We start from the raw sequence: 24,931 nt of genomic DNA on the forward strand, positions 1-24,931 counted from the left end.
ACCAACAAATTCAACAACAACCTCAACAATGAAAAACACCAAAAAATTGAACAACAACCTCAACATTCAAAAACACCAACAATTTCAACAACAACCTCAGCAATGAAAAACATCAAAAAATTCAACATCAACAACCTCAACAATGAAAAACACCAACAAATTCAACAACAACCTCAACAATGAAAAACACCAAAAAATTCAACAACAAACTCAACATTAAAAACACCAACAAACTCAACAACAACCTCAACATTCAAAAACAACAAAAAATTCAACAAAAACATCAACAATGATGAACACCAAAAAATTCAACGACAACATCAACATTCAAAACACCTACATATTCAACAACAACCTCAACATTCAAATACACCAACAAATTCAACATCAACCACAACAATGAAAAACACCAAAAAATTGAACAACAACCTCAACATTCAAAAACACCAACAATTTCAACAACAACCTCAGTAATGAAAAACATCAAAAAATTCAACAACAAACTCAACATTGAAAATCACCATCAAATTCAACAAAAATCTCAACAATGAAAAACATCAAAAAATTCAATAACAACCTCAACATTCCAAAACACCAACAAATACAACAAAAAACTCAACAATGAAAACACCAAAAAATTCAACAACAGCCACAACTTTGTAAAACACCAACAAATTCAACAACCTCAACATTGAAAAATACCAACAAATTCAAGTGCAAACTCAACTTTGAAAAGCACAAAAAGTTTTAAAAAAAACATTGATGACACCAATAAATGCAACAACAACCTCAATATTGAAAATCACCAACAAATTCATCAACAAACACAACAATAAAAAACAGCAAAAAATTCAACAACAACGACCTCAATAATGAAAAACACCAGAAAATTCAACAACAACCTCACCATTGAAAAACTCCAACAATTTAAATAACAACCTCAACAATGAAAAACACCGACAAATTGAACTGCAACCTCAACTTTGAAAAATACCAACAAAATGAAAAACGTCTACATTGAAAAACACCATACAATTCAACTACAACGTCAATGTTGTTAATCACCAACAAATTCAACTACAACCTCAACATTCAAAAACACCAACAAATTCAACAAAATGCTCAACAATGGAAAACACCACAAATTCATCAAAAACCTCAACAATGAAAAACACCAAAAAATTCATCAACAACCTCAGCATTCAAAAACACCAGTAAATTCAACATAAACCTCAACAGAGAAATACACCAAAACATTCAACAGCAACCTCAACTTTGAAAAACACCAAAAGATTCAACAACCTCAACATTCAAATAAATCAACAAATTCAACAAATTATTCAGCAATGAAAAAAACCAACAGATTCAACAACCTCAACATTGAAGAACTCCAAGAAATTCAACAACAACCTCAACATTCAAAACACCACCAAATTCAACAACAACCTCAACATTGAAAAACACCAAAAAATTCAACAACAAACTCAACATTGAAAATCACCATCAAATTCAACAACAACCTCAACAATGAAAAACACCAAATAATTCAACAACAACCTCAACATTCAAAACACCAACAAACTCAACAACAACTTCAACATTGAAAAACAACAACAAATTCAACAACAACCTCAACAATGAAAAGCACCAAAAAATTCAACAACAAACCCAACATTGAAAATCACCATCAAATTCAACAACAACCTCAACAATGAAAAACACCAAATAATTCAACAACAACCTCAACATTAAAAACACCAACAAACTCAACAACAACCTCAACATTCAAAATCAACAACAAATTCAACAAAAACATCAACAATGATGAACACCAAAAAATTCAACGACAACATCAACATTCAAAACACCAACATATTCAACAACAACCTCAACATTCAAATACACCAACAAATTCAACAACAACCTCAACAATGAAAAACACCAAAAAATTGAACAACAACCTCAACATTCAAAAACACCAACAATTTCAACAACAACCTCAGCAATGAAAAACATCAAAAAATTCAACATCAACAACCTCAACAATGCAAAACACCAACAAATTCAACAACAACCTCAACAATGAAAAACACCAAAAAATTCAACAACAAACTCAACATTAAAAACACCAACAAACTCAACAACAACCTCAACATTCAAAAACAACAAAAAATTCAACAAAAACATCAACAATGATGAACACCAAAAAATTCAACGACAACATCAACATTCAAAACACTTACATATTCAACAACAACCTCAACATTCAAATACACCAACAAATTCAACATCAACCACAACAATGAAAAACACCAAAAAATTGAACAACAACCTCAACATTCAAAAACACCAACAATTTCAACAACAACCTCAGTAATGAAAAACATCAAAAAATTCAACAACAAACTCAACATTGAAAATCACCATCAAATTCAACAAAAATCTCAACAATGAAAAACATCAAAAAATTCAATAACAACCTCAACATTCCAAAACACCAACAAATACAACAAAAAACTCAACAATGAAAACACCAAAAAATTCAACAACAGCCACAACTTTGTAAAACACCAACAAATTCAACAACCTCAACATTGAAAAATACCAACAAATTCAAGTGCAAACTCAACTTTGAAAAGCACAAAAAGTTTTAAAAAAAACATTGATGACACCAATAAATGCAACAACAACCTCAATATTGAAAATCACCAACAAATTCATCAACAACCACATCAATAATAAACAGCAAAAAATTCAACAACAACGACCTCAATAATGAAAAGCACCAAAAAATTCAACAACAACCTCAACATTGAAAAACTCCAACAATTTCAATAACAACCTCAACAATGAAAAACACCAACAAATTGAACTGCAACATCAACTTTGAAAAATACCAACAAAATCAAAAACGTCTACATTGAAAAACACCAACCAATTCAACTACAACGTCAATGTTGTTAATCAACAACAAATTCAACTACAACCACAACATTCAAAAAAACCAACAAATTCAACAAAAACCTCAACAATGGAAAACACCACAAATTCATCAAAAACCTCAACAATGAAAAACACCAAAAAATTCATCAACAACCTCAACATTCAAAAACACCAACAAATTCAACAAAAACCTTAACAATGAAAAACACCAAAACATTCAACAACAACCTCAACTTTGAAAAACACCAAAAGATTCAAAAACCTCAACATTCAAAACAACCAACAAATTCAACAAATACCTCAGCAATGAAAAACACCAACAAATTCAACAACCTCAACATTGAAGAACTCCAAGAAATTCAACAACAACCTCAACAATGAAAAACAACAAAAGATTCAACAACATCCACAACTTTGAAAAACAACAACAAATTCAACAACCTCAACATTGAAGAACTCCAAGGAATTCAACTACAAACCCAACATTGAAAAACACCAACAAATTCAACAACAACCTCAATATTGAAAAGACCAACAAATTCAACAACAACCTCAACAATGAAAAACATCCAAAAATTCAACAACAACCTCAACAATGAAAAACACCAAAACATTCAACAACAACCTCAACATTCAAAAACACCAACAAATTCAACAATAACCACAACAATGAAAACCACCAAAATATTCAACAACAACATCAACATTGAAATACACCAACAATTTCAACTGCAACCTCAACATTCAAAAACACCAACAAATTCAACAAAAACCTCAACATTGAAAAACACCAACAAATTCAACAACAACCTCAACATTGAAAAACACCAACAAATTCAACAAAAATCTCTACATTGAAAAACACCTGGAGATTCAGCTGCAACCTCAACTTTGATTTGTACAAAAAAGTTCAAGAAAAACAATTCATAACACCAAAAATGATCAACAACAACCTCAATATTGAAAATCACCGATAAATTCAAGAACAACCTCAACAATGAAAAACATTAAAAAATTCAACAACAACCTGAACAATGAAAAACACCAAATTAGTCAACAACAACCTCAACATTCAAAACACCAAAAAATTGAACAACAACCTCAACATTCAAAAACACCAACAAATTCAACAACAACCACTACAATGAAAAACACCAAAAAATTCAACAACAACGTCAACATTCAAAACATCAACACATTCAACATCAACCTCAACATTAAAATACACCAACAAATTCAACAACAACCTCAACAATGAAAAACACCAAAAAATTCAACAACAAACTCAACATTGAAAATCACCATCAAATTCAACAACAACCTCAACAATGAAAAACACCAAATAATTCAACTACAACATCAACATTCAAAACACCAACAAACTCAACAACAACCTCAACATTCAAAAACACCAACAAATTCAACTGTAAGCTCAACTTTGATAAATACAAAAAAGTTCAAGAAAAACCATTGATAACACCAAAAAAATCAACAACAACCTCAATATTGAAAATCACCGATAAATTCAAGAACAACCTCAACAATGAAAAACATCAAAAAATTCAACAACAACCAGAACAATGAAAAACACCAAATTATTCAACAACAACCTCAACATTCAAAACACCAACAAATGCAACAACAACCTCAACATTCAAAAACACCAACAAATTCAACAACATCCTCAACAATGAAAAACACCAAAAAATTCAACAACAACCTCACCATTCAAAACACCAAAAATTCAACATCAACCACAACATTCAAATACACCAACAAATTCAACAACAACCTCAACAATGAATAACACCAAAAAATTCAACAACTAGATCAACATTGAAAATCACCATCAAATTCAACAACAACCTCAACATTGAAAAACACCAAAAAATTCAACAACAGCCTCAACATTCAAAACACGAACAAAATCAACAACAACCTCAACATTCAAAAACAACAACAAATTCAACAAAAACTCAACAATGAAAAACACCAAAAAATTCAACGACAACCTCAACATTCAAAACACCAACAAATTCAACAACGGCCTCAACATTCAAATACACCAGCAAATTCAACAACAACACCAACAATGAAATACACCAAAAAATTCAACAACAGCCTCAACATTCAAAAACACCAACAATTTCAACAACAACCTCAGCAATGAATAACATCAAAAAATTCAATATCAACAACCTCAACAATGAAAAACACCAACAAATTCAACAACAACCTCAACAATGAAATACACCAAAAATTCAACAACAAACTCAACATTGAAAATCACCATCAAATTAAAAACACCAAAAAATTCCACAACAAACTCAACATTGAAAATCACCATCAAATTCACAAAAATCTCAACAGTGAAAAACATCAAAAAATTCAAAAACAACCTCAACATTCCAAAACACCAACAAATTCAACAACCTCAACATTGAAAAATAACAAGAAATTCAAGTGCAAACTCAACTTTGAAAAACACAAAGAAGTTTTAACAAAAACATTGTTGACACCAATAAATTCAACAACAACCTCAATATTGAAAATCACCAACAAATTCATCAACAAACACAACAATAAAAAAAAAACAAAAAATTCAACAACAACGACCTCAATAATGAAAAACACCAGAAAATTCAACAACAACCTCACCATTGAAAAACTCCAACAATTTAAATAACAACCTCAAGAATGAAAAACACCAACAAATTGAACTGCAACCTCAACTTTGAAAAATACCAACAAAATGAAAAACGTCTACATTGAAAAACACCATCCAATTCAACTACAACGTCAATGTTGTTAATCACCAACAAATTCAACTACAACCTCATCATTCAAAAACACCAACAAATTCAACAAAATGCTCAACAATGGAAAACGCCACAAATTCATCAAAAACCTCAACAATGAAAAACACCAAAAAATTCATCAACAACCTCAGCATTCAAAAACACCAGTAAATTCAACAAAAACCTCAACAAAGAAAAACACCAAAACATTCAACAGCAACCTCAACTTTGAAAAACACCAAAAGATTCGACAACCTCAACATTCAAAAAAACCAACAAATTCAACAAATTACTCAGCAATGAAAAAAACCAACAGATTCAACAACCTCAACATTGAAGAACTCCAAGAAATTCAACAACAACCTCAACATTCAAAACACCACCAAATTCAACAACAACCTCAACATTGAAAAACACCAAAAAATTCAACAACAAACTCAACATTGAAAATCACCATCAAATTCAACAACAACCTCAACAATGAAAAACACCAAATAATTCAACAACAACCTCAACATTCAAAACACCAACAAACTCAACAACAACTTCAACATTGAAAAACAACAACAAATTCAACAACAACCTCAACAATGAAAAGCACCAAAAAATTCAACAACAAACTCAACATTGAAAATCACCATCAAATTCAACAGCAACCTCAACAATGAAAAACACCAAAAAATTCAACAACAACCTCAACATTAAAAACACCAACAAACTCAACAACAACCTCAACATTCAAAAACAACAACAAATTCAACAAAAACATCAACAATGATGAACACCAAAAAATTCAACGACAACATCAACATTCAAAACAACAACATATTCAACAACAACCTCAACATTCAAATACACCAACAAATTCAACAACAACCTCAACAATGAAAAACACCAAAAAATTGAACAACAACCTCAACATTCAAAAACACCAACAATTTCAACAACAACCTCAGCAATGAAAAACATCAAAAAATTCAACATCAACAACCTCAACAATGCAAAACACCAACAAATTCAACAACAACCTCAACAATGAAAAACACCAAAAAATTCAACAACAAACTCAACATTGAAAATCACCATCAAATTCAACAAAAATCTCAACAATGAAAAACATCAAAAAATTCAACAACAACCTCAACATTCCAAAACACCAAGTAAATTCAACAAAAACCTCAACAATGAAAACACCAAAAAATTCAACAACAGCCACAACTTTGTAAAAAACCATCAAACTCAACAACCTTTACACTGAAAAATATCAGCAAATTCAACTGCAAACTCAACTTTGAAAAACACAAAAAAGTTTTTAAAAAAACATTGATGACACCAATAAATTTAACAACAACCTCATTATTGAAAATCACCAACAAATTCATCAACAAACACAACAATAAAAAACAGCAAAAAATTCAACAACAACGACCTCAATAATGAAAAACACCAAGAAATTCAACAACAACCTCAACATTGAAAAACTCCAACAATTTCAATAACAACCTCAACAATGAAAAACACCAACAAATTGAACTGCAACCTCAACATTGAAAAAATACCAACAAAATTTAAAACGACTACATTGAAAAACATCAACCAATTCAACTACAACGCCAATGTTGTTAATCACCATCAAATTCAACTACAACCTCAACATTCAAAAACACCAACAAATACAACAAAAACCTCAACAAAGGAAAACACCACAAATTCATCAAAAACTTCAACAACGAAAAACACCAAAAAATTCATCAACAACCTCAACAATCAAAAACACCAACAAATTCAACAAGAAGCTCAACAATGTATACACCAAAACATTCAACATCAAACTGAACTTTGAAAAACACCAAAAGATTCAAAAACCTCAACATTCAAAAAAACCAACAAATTCAACAAATACCTCAGCAATGAAAAACACCAACAAATTCAACAACCTCAACATTGAAGAACTCCAAGAAATTCAACAACAACCTCAACAAGGAAAAACACGAAAAGATTCAACAACATCCTCAACTTTGAAAAACACCAACAAATTCAACAACCTCAATATTGAAGAACTCCAAGAAATTCAACAACAACCTCAACAATGAAAAACAACAAAAGATTCAACAACATCCTCAACTTTGAAAAACAACAACAAATTCCACAACCTCAACATTGAAGAACTCCAAGAAATTCAACAACAACCTCAAGAATGAAAAACACCAAAAGATTCAACAACAACCCCAACATTGAAAAACACCAACAAATTCAACAACAACCTCAATATTGAAAAGACCAACAAAATCAACAACAACCTCAAGATTCAAAAACACCAACACATTCAACAACAACCTCAACAATGAAAAACACCAAAACATTCAACAACAACATCAACATTGAAGAACACCAAAAAATTCAACTGTAACCTCAACATTCAAAAACACCAACAAATTCAACAAAAACCTCAAAAATAAAAACACCAAAAAATTCAACAACAACCTCAACATTGAAAATCACCAACAAATTCAACAAAAACTCAACATTCAAAAACACCAATAAATTCAACAAAAACCTCAACATTGAAAAACACCAAAAAATTCAACAACAACCTCAACTTTGAAAAACTCCAACAAATTCAACAACCTCAACGTTCAAAAACATCAACAAATTCAACTGCAAACTCAACTTTGATAAGAACAAAAAAGTTCAAGAAAAACCATTGATAACACCAAAAAAATCAACAACAACCTCAATATTGAAAATCACCGATAAATTCAAGAACAACCTCAACAATGAAAAACATCAAAAAATTCAACAACAACCTGAACAATAAAAAACACCAAATTATTCAACAACAACCTCAACATTCAAAACATCAGCAAATTCAACAACAACCTCAACATTCAAAAACACCAACAAATTCAACATCCACCTCAACATTCAAATAGACCAACAAATACAACAACAACCTCAACAATGAAAAACACCAAGAATGCAACAACAATCCCAACATTGAAAAACACCAAAACATTCAACAAAATCTCAACATTCAAAAACACCAACAAATTCAACAACAACCGCAAAAATGAAAAACACCAATACATTCAACAACAACATCAGCATTGAAAAACACCAACAAATTCAACTGCAACCTCATCATTCAAAAACACCAACAAATTCAACAAAAACCTCAACAATGAAAAACAACAAAAAATTCAACAACAACCTCAATATTGAAAAAACCAACAAATTCAACAACAACCTCAACAATGAAAAACATCAAAAAATTCAACAACAACCTCAACAATGAAAAACACCAAAACATTCAACAAAAACCTCAACATTCAAAAACACCAACAAATTCAACAACAACCTCAAAAATGAAAAACACCAAAACATTCAACAACAACATCAGCATTGAAAAACACCAACAAATTCAACTGCAACCTCATCATTCAAAAACACCAACAAATTCAACAAAAACCTCAACAATGAAAAGCAACAAAAAATTCAACAACAACATCAACATTGAAAAACACCAACAAATTCAACAACAAACTCAACATTCAAAAACACCAACAAATTCAACAAAAACCTCAACATTGAAAAACACAAAAAGATTCAACAACAACCTCAGCTTTGAAATACACCAACAAATTCAACAACCTCAACGTTGAAAAATACCAACAAATTCAACTGCAATCTCAACTTTGATAAATACAAAAAAGTTCAAGAAAGACCATTGATAACACCAAACAAATCAACAACAACCTCAATCTTGAAAATCACGGATAAATTCAAGAACAACCTCAACAATGGAATATTTCAAAAAATTCAACAACAACCTCAACATTCAAAAATACCAACAAATTCAACATCAACCTCAACATTCAAATACACCAACAAATACAACAACAACCTCAACAATGTAAAACACCAAAAGATTCAACAACAAACTCAACATTGAAAATCACCATCAAATTCAACAACAACCTCAACGATGAGAAACACCAAATAATTCAACAACAGCCTCAACATTCAAAACACCAACAAAATCAACAACAACCTCAACATTCAAAAACAACAACAAATTCAACAAAAACCTCAACACTGTAAAACACCAAAAAATTCAACGACAACCTCAACTTTCAAAACACCAACAAATTCAACAACAACCGCAACAATGAAAAACACCAAAACATTCAACAACAACATCAGCATTGAAAAACACTAACAAATTCAACTGCAACCTCATCATTCAAAAACACCAACAAACTCAACAAAAACCTCAACAATGAAAAACAACAAAAAATTCAACAACAACCTCAATATTGAAATAACCAACAAATTCAACAACAACCTCAACAATGAAAAACATCCAAAAATTCAACAACAACCTCAACAATGAAAAACACCAAAACATTCAACAAAAACCTCAACATTCAAAAACACCAACAAATTCAACAACAACCGCAAAAATGAAAAACACCAAAACATTCAACAACAACATCAGCATTGAAAAACACCAACAAATTCAACTGCAACCTCAACAATGAAAAACAACAAAAAATTCAACAACAACATCAACATTGAAAAACACCAACAAATTCAACAACAAACTCAACATTCAAAAACACCAACAAATTCAACAAAAACATCAACATTGAAAAACACAATAAGATTCAACAACAACCTCAGCTTTGAAATACACCAACAAATTCAACAACCTCAACGTTGAAAAATACCAACAAATTCAACTGCAATCTCAACTTTGATAAATACAAAAAAGTTCAAAAAAGACCATTGATAACACCAAACAAATCAACAACAACCTCAATCTTGAAAATCACTAATAAATTCAAGACAAAACCTCAACAATGGAAAACTTCAAAAAATTCAACAACAACCTCAACAATGAAAAACACCATATTATTCAACAACAACCTCAACATTCAAAACACCAGCAAATTCAACAACAACCTCAACATTCAAAAATACCAACAAATTCAACATCAACCTCAACATTCAAATACACCAACAAATACAACAACAACCTCAACAATGTAAAACACCAAAAGATTCAACAACAAACTCAACATTGAAAATCACCATCAAATTCAACAACAACCTCAACGATGAGAAACACCAAATAATTCAACAACAGCCTCAACATTCAAAACACCAACAAAATCAACAACAACCTCAACATTCAAAAACAACAACAAATTCAACAAAAACCTCAACAATGTAAAACACCAACAAACTCAACAACAACCTCAACATTTAAAAACAACAACAAATTCAACAAAAACCTCATCAATGTAAAACACCAAAAAATTCAACGACAACCTCAACTTTCAAAACACCAACAAATTCAACAACAACCTCAACATTCAAAAACACCAACAATTTCAACAACAACCTCTGCAATTAAAAACTTCAAAAAATTCAACATCAACATCCTCAACTTTGAAAAACATCAACAAATTCAACAACAACCTCAACAATGAAAAACACCAAAAAATTCAACGACAAGCTCACACATTGAAAATCAACATCAAATTCAACAAAAATCTCAACAATGAAAAACATCAAAAAATTCAACAACAACCTCAACATTCCAAAACACCAACAAATTCAACAAAAACATCAACAATGAAAACACCAAAAAATTCAACAACAACCACAACTTTGAAAAACACCAACAAATTCAACAACCTCAACATTGAAAAATACCAACAAATTCAAGTGCAAACTCAACTTTGAAAAACACAAAAAGTTTTAAAAAAAACATTGATAACACCAATAAATTCAACAACAACCTCAATATTGAAAATCACCAACAAGTTCATCAACAACCACATCAATAATAAACAGCGAAAAATTCAACAACAACGCCCTCAATAATAATAAACAACAAGAAATTCAACAACAACCTCAACATTGAAAAACTCCAACAATTTCAATAACAACCTCAACAATGAAAAACACCAACAAATTGAACTGCAACTTCAACATTGAAAAATACCAAAAAAATCAAAAACGACTACATTGAAAAACACCAATCAATTCAACTACAACGCCAATGTTGTTAATCACCAACAAATTCAACTACAACCTCAACATTCAAAAACACCAACAAATTCAACAAAAACCTCAACAATGAAAAACACCAAAACATTCAACAGCAACCTCAACTTTGAAAAACACCAAAAGATTCAAAAACCTCAACATTCAAAAAAACCAATAAATACCTCAGCAATGAAAAACACCAACAAATTCAACAACCTCAACATTGAAAAACACCAATAAATTCACCAACAACCTCAATATTGAAAAAACCAACAAATTCAACAACAACCTCAACAATGAAAAACATCCAAAAATTCAACAACAACTTCAGCAATGAAAAACACCAAAACATTCAACAACAACCCCAACATTCAAAAACACCAACAAATTCAACAACAACCTCAACAATGAAAAACACCAAAACATTCAACAACAACATCAACATTGAAAAACACCAACAAATTCAACTGCGCATTCAACATTCAAAAACACCAACAAATTCAACAAAAACCTCAACAATGAAAAACACAAAAAAATTCAACAACAACCTCAACATTCAAAAACAACAACAAATTCAACAAAAACCTCAACAATGAAAAACACCAAAAAATTCAACGACAACCTCAACATTCAAAACAACAACAAATTCAACAACAACCCCAACATTCAAATACACCAACAAATTCAACAACAACCTCAACATTCAAAAACACCAACAATTTCAACAACAACCTCAGCAATGAAAAACATCAAAAAATTCAACATCAACAACCTCAACAATGAAAAACACCAACAAATTCAACAACAACCTCAACAATGAATAACACCAAAAAATTCAACAACAAACTCAACATTGAAAATCACCATCAAATTCAACAAAAATCTCAACAATGAAAAACATCAAAAAATTCAACAACAACCTCAACATTCCAAAACACCAAGTAAATTCAACAAAAACCTCAACAATGAAAACACCAAAAAATTCAACAACAGCCACAACTTTGTAAAACACCAACAAATTCAACAACCTCAACATTGAAAAATACCAACAAATTCAAGTGCAAACTCAACTTTGAAAAACACAAAAAAGTTTTTAAAAAAACATTGATAACACCAATAAATTCAACAACAACCTCAATATTGAAAATCACGAACAAATTCATCAACAACCACATCAATAAAAAACAGCAAAAAATTCAACAACAACGACCTCAATAATGAAAAACACCAAAAAATTCAACAACAACCCCAACATTGAAAAACACCAACAAATTCAACAACAACCTCAACAATGAAAAACACCAAAACATTCAACAACAACATCAACATTGAAAAACAGCAACAAATTCAACTGCAACCTCAACATTCAAAAACACCAACAAATTCAACAAAAACCTCAACAATGAAAATCACCAAAAAATTCAACAACAACCTCAACATTGAAAAACACCAACAAATTAAACAACAACCTCAACATTCAAAAACACCAACAAATTCAACAACCTCAACGCTGAAAAACACCATCAAATTCAACTGCAACCTCAACTTTGATAAATACAAAAAAGTTCAAGAAAATCCATTGATAACACCAGAGAAATCAACAACAACCTCAAAAGTGAAAATCAAATTCAACATCAACCTTAACATTCAAATACACCAACAAATACAACAACAACCTCAACATTGAAAAACACCAAAAAATTCAACAACAAACTCAACATTGAAAATCATCTCAAATTCAACAACAACCACAACAATGAAAATCACCAAATAATTCAACAACAACCTCAACATTCAAAACACCAACAAACTCAACAACAACCTCAGCATTCAAAAACAACAACAAATTCAACAAAAACCTCAACAATGAAAAACACCAAAAAATACAATGACAAACTCAACATTCAAGACACCAACAAATTCAACAACAACTTCAACATTCAAATACACCAACAAATTCAACAACAACCTCAACAATGATAAACACCAGAAAATTCAACAACAACCTCAACATTCAAAACCACCAACAATTTCAACAACAACCTCAGCAGTGAAAAACATCAAAAAATTCAACATCAACAGCCTCAACAATGAAAAACACCAACAAATTCAACAACAACCTCAACAATGAAAAACACCAAAAAATTCAACAACAAACTCAACATTGAAAATCACCAACAAATTCAACAAAAATCTCAACAATGAAAAACATCCAAAAATTCAACAACAACCTCAACATTCCAAAACACCTACAAATGCAACAAAAACCACAACAATGAAAACACCAAAAAATACAACAACAGCCACAACTTTGTAAAACACCAACAAATTCAACAACCTCAACATTGAAAAATGCCAACAAATTCAAGTGCAAACTCAACTTTGAAAAGCACAAAAAGGTTTTAAAAAAAAACATTGAAAACACCAATAAATTCAACAACAACCTCAATAATGAAAAACACCAAAAAATTAAACAACAACCTCAACATTGAAAAACTCCAACAATTTCAATAACAACCTCAACAATGAAAAACACCAACAAATTGAACTGCAACCTCAACTTTGAAAAATACCAACAGAATCAAAAACGTCTACATTGAAAAACACCAACCAATTCAACTAAAACGTCAATGTTGTTAGTCACCAACAAATTCAACTACAACCTCAACATTCAAAAACACCAACAAATTCAACAATAACCTCAACAATGGAAAACACCACAAATTCATCAAAAACCTCAACAATGAAAAACACCAAAAAATTCATCAACAAACTCAACATTCAAAAAAATCAACAAATTAAACAAAAACCTCAACAATGAAAAGCACCAAAACATTCAACAGCAACCTCAGCTTTGAGAAGCAACAAAAGATTCAAAAACTTCAACATTCAAATAAACCAACAAATACCTCAGCAATGAAAAACACCAACAAATTCAACAACCTCAACATTGAAGAACTCCAAGAAATTCAATAACAACCTCAACAATGAAAAACACCAAAAGATTCAACAACATCCTCAACTTTGAAAAACACCAACAAATTCAACAACCTCAACATTGAAGAACTCCAAGAAATTCAAGAACAACCTCAACATTGAAAAACACCAACAAATTCAACAGCAATCTCAATATTGAAAAAAACAACAAATTCAACAACAACCTCAACAATGAAAAACATCCAAAAATTCAACAACAACCTCAACAATGAAAAACACCAAAACATTCAATAACAACCTCAACATTCAAAAACACCAACAAATTCAACAACAACCTCAACAATGAAAAACACCAAAACATTCAACAACAACATCAACATTGAAAAACACCAACAAATTCAACTGCAACCTCAACATTCAAAAACACCAACAAATTCAACAAAAACCTCAACAATGAAAAACACCAAAAAATTCAACAACAACCTCACCATTGAAAAACACCAACAAATTCAACAACAACCTCAACATTCAAAAACACCAACAAATTCAACAAAAACCTCAACATTGAAAAACACTAAAAAATTCAACAACAACCTCAGCTTTGAAAAAAACTAACAAATTCAAGAACCTCAACGTTGAAAAACACCAACAAATTCAACTGCAACCTCAACTTTGATAAATACAAAAAAGTTCCAGAAAAACCATTGATAACACCAAAAAAATCAACAACAACCTCAATATTGAAAATCAACGATAAATTCAAGAACAACCTCAACAATGAAAAAGTTCATAAAATACAACAACAACCTGAACAATGAAAAACACCAAATTATTCAACAACAACCTCAACATTCAAAACAACAGCAAATTCAACAACAACCTCAACATTCAAAAACACCAACAAATTCAACAACAACTTCAACAATGAAAAACACCAAAAAATTCAACAAAAACCTCAACATTCAAAACACCAACAAATTCAACATCAACCTCAACATTCAAATACACCAACAAATACAACAACAACCTCAGCATTCAAAAACAACAACAAATTCAACAAAAACCTCAACAATGAAAAACAGCAAAAAATTCAATGACAACCTCAACATTCAAAACCACCAACAATTTCAACAACAACCTCAGCAGTGAAAAACATCAAAAAATTCAACATCAACAACCTCAACAATGAAAAACACCAACAAATTCAACAACAACCTCAACAATGAAAAACACCAAAAAATTCAACAAGAAACTCAACATTGAAAATCACCAACAAATTCAACAAAAATCTCAACAATGAAAAACATGAACAAATTCAACTGCAATATCAACTTTGAAATATACAAAAAAGTTCCAAAAATCCATTGATAACACCAACAAATTCAACAACAACATCAATATTGAAAATCACCAACAAATTCGACAACAAGCTCAACATTGCAAAACACCAACAAATTCAACAAAAACCTCAACAATGAAAAACACCAAAATAGACAACAAGAACCTCAACTTTGAAAAACACTAACAAATTCAACAACCTCAACATTGAAAAACACCAACAAATTCAACTGCAGCCTCAACTTTGAAAAATTCAAAAAAGTTTAAAAAAAAACATAAATAACACCAATAAATTCAACAACAACCTCAATATTGAAAATCACCATCAAATTCAACAACAACCTCAACAATGAAAAACATCAAAAGATTCAACAACAACAACCTCAACAATGAAAAACATCAAAAAATTCAACAACAACCTCAACATTCAAAAAAAGCATCAAATTCAACAAAAACCTCAACAATGAAAAACACCAATAAATTAACAACAACCACAACTTTGAAAAACAACAACAAATTCAAGAACCTCAACATTGAAAAACACGAACCAATTCAACTGCAACCTAAACATTGATAAACACAAAAAAGTATTAAAAAAATGCTGGATAATACCAATAAATTCATCAAAAACCTCAATATTGAAAATCACCAACAAATTGAACATCAAACTGAACATTGCAAAACACCAACAAATTCAACAAAAACCTCAACAATGAAAAACACCAGAAAATTCAACAACAACTTCAACTTTGAAAAACACTAACAAATTCAACAACTTAAACATTGAAAAACACCAACAAATTCAACTACAACCTCAACTTTGAAAAATACAAAAAGGTTAAAAAAACATTGATATCATCAATAAATTCAACAGGAACCTCAATATCGAAAATCACCAACATATTCAACAACATCCTCTAACCATGGAAAACATCAAAAGACTCGACAACAACAACCTCAACAATGAAAAACACCAAAAAATTCAACAACAAACTCATCATTCAAAATCACCAACAAATTCAACAACAACCTCAACAATGCAAAACATCAATAAATTCAACATCCTCAATATTCAAAAACACCAACAAATTTAACAAAAACCTCAACAATGAAAAACACCAAACAATTCAACAATAAACTAACCTTTAAAAAAACCCAACAAATTCAAGAACCTCAACATTGAAAAACACCAACAAATTCAACTGCAACCTCAACTTTGAAAAACACAAAAAAGTTTAAAAAACAACCTTGATAACACCAATAAATTCAACAAAAACCTCAATATTGAAAATAACCAACAAATTCATCAACAACCTCAACAATGAAAAACATCAAAAAATTCAACAAATATCTCAACCTTCAAAAACAACTACAAATTCAACTAAAATCTCAACAATGAAAAATACCAAAAAAATTCAACAACAACCCAAACTTTGAAAAACACAAAAAGTTCAACAACCTCAACATTGAAAAACAACAACTTATTCAACTGCAACCTCAACATTGAAAAATAGAAAAAAGTTCAAAAAAACCATTGATAACACCAACAAATTCAACAACAACCTCAATATTGAAAATCACCAACAAAGTCAACAACAACCTCAACATTGCAAAAAACCAACAAATTGAACAAAATCCTCAACAATGAAAAACATCAACAAATTCAACAGCATCCTCAACTTTGAAGAACACTAACATATTCAACCCCCTCAACATTGAAAAACACCAACAAATTCAACTGCCACCTCAACTTTGAAAAATACAAAAAAAAATCTAAAAAAACATTGATAACACCAATAAATTCAACAACAACGTCAATACTGAAAATCACCAACAAATTCAACAACATCCTCAACAATGAAAAACATCAAAAAATTCAGCAACAACCTCAACATTCAAAAACACCAACAAATTTAACAAAAACCTCAACAATGAAAAACACAAAAAAAAAAGTTCAACAACGACCTGAACTTTAAAAAACACCAACAAAATCAAGAACCTCAACATTGAAAAACACCAACCAATTCAACTGCAACCTCAACTTTGAAAAACACAAAAAAGTTTTAAAAAAATCCTGGATAACACCAATAAATTCATCAAAAACCTCAACATTGAAAAACACCAACAAATTCAACAGAAACCTCAACAATGAAAAACTCCAGAATATACAACAACAACTTCAACTTTGAAAAACACTAACAAATTCAACAACCTCAACACTGAAAAACATCAACAAATTCAACTACAACCTCAACTTTGAAAAATACAAAAAGGTTAAAAAAAAACATTGATAACATCAATAAATTCAACAGCAACCTCAATATCAAAAATCACCAACACATTCAACAACATCCTCTAACCATGAAAAACATCTAACGATTCGACAACAACAACCTCAACAATGAAAAACACCAAAAAATTCAACAACAAACTCATCATTCAAAATCACCAACAAATTCAACAACAACCTCAACAATGAAAAACACCAACAAATTCAACATCAACCTTAACATTCAAATACACCAACAAATACAACAACAACCTCAACATTGAAAAACACCAAAAAATTCAACAACAAACTCAACATTGAAAATCATCTCAAATTCAACAACAACCACAACAATGAAAATCACCAAATAATTCAACAACAACCTCAACATTCAAAACACCAACAAACTCAACAACAACCTCAGCATTCAAAAACAACAACAAATTCAACAAAAACCTCAACAATGAAAAACACCAAAAAATTCAATGACAAACTCAACATTCAAGACACCAACAAATTCAACAACAACTTCAACATTCAAATACACCAACAAATTCAACAACAACCTCAACAATGATAAACACCAAAAAATTCAACAACAACCTCAACATTCAAAACCACCAACAATTTCAACAACAACCTCAGCAGTGAAAAACATCAAAAAATTCAACATCAACAGCCTCAACAATGAAAAACACCAACAAATTCAACAACAACCTCAACAATGAAAAACACCAAAAAATTCAACAACAAACTCAACATTGAAAATCACCAACAAATTCAACAAAAATCTCAACAATGAAAAACATCAAAAAATTCAACAACAACCTCAACATTCCAAAACACCTACAAATGCAACAAAAACCACAACAATGAAAACACCAAAAAATACAACAACAGCCACAACTTTGTAAAACACCAACAAATTCAACAACCTCAACATTGAAAAATGCCAACAAATTCAAGTGCAAACTCAACTTTGAAAAGCACAAAAAGGTTTTAAAAAAAACATTGAAAACACCAATAAATTCAACAACAACCTCAATAATGAAAAACACCAAAAAATTAAACAACAACCTCAACATTGAAAAACTCCAACAATTTCAATAACAACCTCAACAATGAAAAACACCAACAAATTGAACTGCAACCTCAACTTTGAAAAATACCAACAAAATCAAAAACGTCTACATTGAAAAACACCAACCAATTCAACTAAAACGTCAATGTTGTTAGTCACCAACAAATTCAACTACAACCTCAACATTCAAAAACACCAACAAATTCAACAATAACCTCAACAATGGAAAACACCACAAATTCATCAAAAACCTCAACAATGAAAAACACCAAAAAATTCATCAACAAACTCAACATTCAAAAAAATCAACAAATTAAACAAAAACCTCAACAATGAAAAACACCAAAACATTCAACAGCAACCTCAGCTTTGAGAAGCAACAAAAGATTCAAAAACTTCAACATTCAAAAAAACCAACAAATACCTCAGCAATGAAAAACACCAACAAATTCAACAACCTCAACATTGAAGAACTCCAAGAAATTCAATAACAACCTCAACAATGAAAAACACCAAAAGATTCAACAACATCCTCAACTTTGAAAAACACCAACAAATTCAACAACCTCAACATTGAAGAACTCCAAGAAATTCAAGAACAACCTCAACATTGAAAAACACCAACAAATTCAACAGCAATCTCAATATTGAAAAAAACAACAAATTCAACAACAACCTCAACAATGAAAAACATCCAAAAATTCAACAACAACCTCAACAATGAAAAACACCAAAACATTCAATAACAACCTCAACATTCAAAAACACCAACAAATTCAACAACAACCTCAACAATGAAAAACACCAAAACATTCAACAACAACATCAACATTGAAAAACACCAACAAATTCAACTGCAACCTCAACATTCAAAAACACCAACAAATTCAACAAAAACCTCAACAATGAAAAACACCAAAAAATTGAACAACAACCTCAACTTTGAAAAACACCAACAAATTCAACTGCAACCTCAACTTTGATAAATACAAAAAAGTTCCAGAAAAACCATTGATAACACCAAAAAAATCAACAACAACCTCAATATTGAAAATCACCGATAAATTCAAGAACAACCTCAACAATGAAAAAGTTCATAAAATACAACAACAACCTGAACAATGAAAAACACCAAATTATTCAACAACAACCTCAACATTCAAAACAGCAGCAAATTCAACAACAACCTCAACATTCATAAACACCAACAAATTCAACAACAACTTCAACAATGAAAAACACCAAAAAATTCAACAAAAACCTCAACATTCAAAACACCAACAAATTCAACATCAACCTCAACATTCAAATACACCAACAAATACAACAACAACCTCAGCATTCAAAAACAACAACAAATTCAACAAAAACCTCAACAATGAAAAACAGCAAAAAATTCAATGACAACCTCAACATTCAAAACCACCAACAATTTCAACAACAACCTCAGCAGTGAAAAACATCAAAAAATTCAACATCAACAACCTCAACAATGAAAAACACCAACAAATTCAACAACAACCTCAACAATGAAAAACACCAAAAAATTCAACAAGAAACTCAACATTGAAAATCACCAACAAATTCAACAAAAATCTCAACAATGAAAAACATGAACAAATTCAACTGCAATATCAACTTTGAAATATACAAAAAAGTTCAAAAAATCCATTGATAACACCAAGAAATTCAACAACAACATCAATATTGAAAATCACCAACAAATTCGACAACAAGCTCAACATTGCAAAACACCAACAAATTCAACAAAAACCTCAACAATGAAAAACACCAAAATAGACAACAAGAACCTCAACTTTGAAAAACACTAACTAATTCAACAACCTCAACATTGAAAAACACCAACAAATTCAACTGCAGCCTCAACTTTGAAAAATTCAAAAAAGTTTAAAAAAAAACATAAATAACACCAATAAATTCAACAACAACCTCAATATTGAAAATCACCATCAAATTCAACAACAACCTCAACAATGAAAAACATCAAAAGATTCAACAACAACAACCTCAACAATGAAAAACATCAAAAAATTCAACAACAACCTCAACATTCAAAAAAAGCATCAAATTCAACAAAAACCTCAACAATGAAAAATACCAATAAATTAACAACAACCACAACTTTGAAAAACAACAACAAATTCAAGAACCTCAACATTGAAAAACACGAACCAATTCAACTGCAACCTCAACATTGAAAAACACAAAAAAGTATTAAAAAAATGCTGGATAATACCAATAAATTCATCAAAAACCTCAATATTGAAAATCACCAACAAATTGAACATCAAACTGAACATTGCAAAACACCAACAAATTCAACAAAAACCTCAACAATGAAAAACACCAGAAAATTCAACTACAACTTCAACGTTGAAAAACACTAACAAATTCAACAACTTAAACATTGAAAAACACCAACAAATTCAACTACAACCTCAACTTTGAAAAATACAAAAAGGTTAAAAAAACATTGATATCATCAATAAATTCAACAGGAACCTCAATATCGAAAATCACCAACATATTCAACAACATCCTCTAACCATGGAAAACATCAAAAGACTCGACAACAACAACCTCAACAATGAAAAACACCAAAAAATTCAACAACAAACTCAACATTGAAAATCACCAACAAATTCAACAAAAATCTCAACAATGAAAAACATCAAAAAATTCAACAACAACCTCAACATTCCCAAACACCAACAAATGCAACAAAAACCACAACAATGAAAACACCAAAAAATACAACAACAGCCACAACTTTGTAAAACACCAACAAATTCAACAACCTCAACATTGAAAAATGCCAACAAATTCAAGTGCAAACTCAACTTTGAAAAGCACAAAAAGGTTTTAAAAAAAACATTGAAAACACCAATAAATTCAACAACAACCTCAATAATGAAAAACACCAAAAAATTAAACAACAACCTCAACATTGAAAAACTCCAACAATTTCAATAACAACCTCAACAATGAAAAACACCAACAAATTGAACTGCAACCTCAACTTTGAAAAATACCAACAAAATCAAAAACGTCTACATTGAAAAACACCAACCAATTCAACTAAAACGTCAATGTTGTTAGTCACCAACAAATTCAACTACAACCTCAACATTCAAAAACACCAACAAATTCAACAATAACCTCAACAATGGAAAACACCACAAATTCATCAAAAACCTCAACAATGAAAAACACCAAAAAATTCATCAACAAACTCAACATTCAAAAAAATCAACAAATTAAACAAAAACCTCAACAATGAAAAACACCAAAACATTCAACAGCAACCTCAGCTTTGAGAAGCAACAAAAGATTCAAAAACTTCAACATTCAAAAAAACCAACAAATACCTCAGCAATGAAAAACACCAACAAATTCAACAACCTCAACATTGAAGAACTCCAAGAAATTCAATAACAACCTCAACAATGAAAAACACCAAAAGATTCAACAACATCCTCAACTTTGAAAAACACCAACAAATTCAACAACCTCAACATTGAAGAACTCCAAGAAATTCAAGAACAACCTCAACATTGAAAAACACCAACAAATTCAACAGCAATCTCAATATTGAAAAAAACAACAAATTCAACAACAACCTCAACAATGAAAAACATCCAAAAATTCAAGAACAACCTCAACAATGAAAAACACCAAAACATTCAATAACAACCTCAACATTCAAAAACACCAACAAATTCAACAACAACCTCAACAATGAAAAACACCAAAACATTCAACAACAACATCAACATTGAAAAACACCAACAAATTCAACTGCAACCTCAACATTCAAAAACACCAACAAATTCAACAAAAACCTCAACAATGAAAAACACCAAAAAATTGAACAACAACCTCAACTTTGAAAAACACCAACAAATTCAACTGCAACCTCAACTTTGATAAATACAAAAAAGTTCCAGAAAAACCATTGATAACACCAAAAAAATCAACAACAACCTCAATATTGAAAATCACCGATAAATTCAAGAACAACCTCAACAATGAAAAAGTTCATAAAATACAACAACAACCTGAACAATGAAAAACACCAAATTATTCAACAACAACCTCAACATTCAAAACAGCAGCAAATTCAACAACAACCTCAACATTCATAAACACCAACAAATTCAACAACAACTTCAACAATGAAAAACACCAAAAAATTCAACAAAAACCTCAACATTCAAAACACCAACAAATTCAACATCAACCTCAACATTCAAATACACCAACAAATACAACAACAACCTCAGCATTCAAAAACAACAACAAATTCAACAAAAACCTCAACAATGAAAAACAGCAAAAAATTCAATGACAACCTCAACATTCAAAACCACCAACAATTTCAACAACAACCTCAGCAGTGAAAAACATCAAAAAATTCAACATCAACAACCTCAACAATGAAAAACACCAACAAATTCAACAACAACCTCAACAATGAAAAACACCAAAAAATTCAACAAGAAACTCAACATTGAAAATCACCAACAAATTCAACAAAAATCTCAACAATGAAAAACATGAACAAATTCAACTGCAATATCAACTTTGAAATATACAAAAAAGTTCAAAAAATCCATTGATAACACCAAGAAATTCAACAACAACATCAATATTGAAAATCACCAACAAATTCGACAACAAGCTCAACATTGCAAAACACCAACAAATTCAACAAAAACCTCAACAATGAAAAACACCAAAATAGACAACAAGAACCTCAACTTTGAAAAACACTAACTAATTCAACAACCTCAACATTGAAAAACACCAACAAATTCAACTGCAGCCTCAACTTTGAAAAATTCAAAAAAGTTTAAAAAAAAACATAAATAACACCAATAAATTCAACAACAACCTCAATATTGAAAATCACCATCAAATTCAACAACAACCTCAACAATGAAAAACATCAAAAGATTCAACAACAACAACCTCAACAATGAAAAACATCAAAAAATTCAACAACAACCTCAACATTCAAAAAAAGCATCAAATTCAACCAAAACCTCAACAATGAAAAACACCAATAAATTAACAACAACCACAACCTTGAAAAACAACAACAAATTCAAGAACCTCAACATTGAAAAACACGAACCAATTCAACTGCAACCTCAACATTGAAAAACACAAAAAAGTATTAAAAAAATGCTGGATAATACCAATAAATTCATCAAAAAACTCAATATTGAAAATCACCAACAAATTGAACATCAAACTGAACATTGCAAAACACCAACAAATTCAACAAAAACCTCAACAATGAAAAACACCAGAAAATTCAACTACAACTTCAACGTTGAAAAACACTAACAAATTCAACAACTTAAACATTGAAAAACACCAACAAATTCAACTACAACCTCAACTTTGAAAAATACAAAAAGGTTAAAAAAACATTGATATCATCAATAAATTCAACAGGAACCTCAATATCGAAAATCACCA

Source organism: Cetorhinus maximus, chromosome X, assembly GCF_964194155.1.
Source record: "Cetorhinus maximus chromosome X, sCetMax3.hap1.1, whole genome shotgun sequence".
Taxonomy (NCBI): Eukaryota; Metazoa; Chordata; class Chondrichthyes; order Lamniformes; family Cetorhinidae; genus Cetorhinus; species Cetorhinus maximus.